Consider the following 1734-nt stretch of genomic DNA (forward strand, 5'->3'; position numbering starts at 1 on the left):
AAAAAAAAAAAAAAAAAAAAAAAAAAAAAAAGAAGTAGGCTTGGAGGGTAGTAGTATTCAGGGGATGAATTTGGTTTGGGATGCATTGAGTTTGCTATGTCTGATGAGCATGCAAACAGTGAAACCCAATGGGCAGACGGATACCCCCATTTGGTGCTCATGAGAGATCTGGACCAGAGAGAAACATTTGAGGGTTGGCCAGAGACGAAGGCCCAGAGGAAAGGAGCCTGGTCCATGGTCACTCTGGGTGTCTGAAACACCTCAGCCCAGGCCCTTTCTGCTACACGGGCCTAACTATAATGCCCCTGGGGAGGGAGCCCCAGAAGCCCCCCCTGAACAAATGTCCTCAGGGCCCTGGAGCCAGGGGCTGTGTGGGGCTGACCACAACGGCTATCGTAGACCCTCTATCTCCCCGCCTCCCATGTCTGCTTTCCCTGAAGCCCAGGCCAGATTGTAGCATCACTGATACAATCTTTTTCTTGCCACCCAACGAAAAGCACAGTGACCCTTTTTCTCGCTACTCAATGAGAAGCGCAGTGACGCTCTGGGCTCTGGCTGGGTTCTACAGATGTTTTTCCCTTGACTTTGCCATTTTCATTTTGACAACTTCCCCAAGAAGCAGGGGGTGGGGACCCCAGCCCCAGGTGGTGACGCTGGGGGCTGGCCCAGGCCTGGGGCGTGGAGGAGCCTCACTACCAGGCTTCCTGTCTCTCCGTTTGAGCACATCTCTGCAGAAGTAACAGGCGCTCTCCCCCGTGGGCTCTCGCTCCCAACGCTCACATAGACACACCTGTGCAAGAAGCAGAGGGGAAGACAGATCCAGGCCCAGAGGTAAGAGGAACAGACAGGGCTTTGTTCCTTCCCGAGGGTCAGGGAAGGGGAGAGGAATGTCACAGAAGATGTGTTGGATTTCCAGGTCTCTGCCCACAGCTCTGACCACCTTCTCTTGCATTTCATGAGCATTGATCTCCCCTTGGAAATGGGAGCTTGCAGAGGCTGGGGATTACGCCACACTTCTCTCCGCAGTCCCACGGCGCACAGCTCGGTTTCCGGAGCGGAAGGGTGTTGACTTGGAAGGATGACTCCGAGAGCAGAGAAGGAATGGGTGCCCCGGGCTGAGAAAGGCCACTAGTCATGGGGAGTGGAGGAGATGAAGACAGGGAGAGGGGAAAAGAAGACAAGAGGGAAGGAGGGATGGGAAAGACATAAAAATAATCAACAAATATTAAGGAGGGAGGAGGCCTAGAAAAAAGAAAGGAAAAGAGAAAACAAAACAAAAGCAAGAAAAAGAGAAAGAGAAGTAGAATCTGGTCTAGAGACAACTCTCCCCCAAAATTAATTTTCCCAATGACCCAATCACCAAAAACGCACACCAGAACTCATACTTGCAGCATTTCGTAAGCTGTGTGATTGATGTAGCCGCCATCGACTCCCCGTTTATGGGTTTCTACACTTCTGTTGACTTTTTGTACATTTTTAGGATTTTTGAACAATATGTCTAAAGGCACTTCCACTTTAATTAGCTTCAAAATGATTAATGAAGCAGTTGAAAGGTAACATTCCCAGAAAGGGTTGAAACCGAGCTCTTCGGTATGGCACGCTGTAAGAGTGACAGACACGTATTTTTAGGCCACGACATCGTTAGAAAAATTGGTTCTAAGGAATTGGTTTTAGGTGTCTCAGCTGCTCTGCAAAAGGAGGCTAGTGGGAATTAGAAAAAGATTTGCAGACCTT

The 1734-nt window shown here is 49.7% G+C and overlaps 1 protein-coding gene across 1 annotated transcript in view; it reads left to right on the forward strand.

Annotated features, from left to right (window-relative positions):
* Nucleotides 1–676: 676 nt before the first annotated feature.
* CD4 (CD4 molecule) overlaps nucleotides 677–1734 on the forward strand; it is a 21807-nt gene continuing 20749 nt past the window's right edge. The window contains exon 1 of the mRNA XM_024733384.1: nucleotides 677–831. The gene's annotated coding sequence lies outside the window, so the exon portion shown is untranslated. The remainder of the gene's footprint in view (nucleotides 832–1734) is intronic.

This window comes from Neophocaena asiaeorientalis, unplaced genomic scaffold, assembly GCF_003031525.2.
Source record: "Neophocaena asiaeorientalis asiaeorientalis breed wild unplaced genomic scaffold, Neophocaena_asiaeorientalis_V1.1 scaffold150, whole genome shotgun sequence".
Taxonomy (NCBI): domain Eukaryota; kingdom Metazoa; phylum Chordata; class Mammalia; order Artiodactyla; family Phocoenidae; genus Neophocaena; species Neophocaena asiaeorientalis.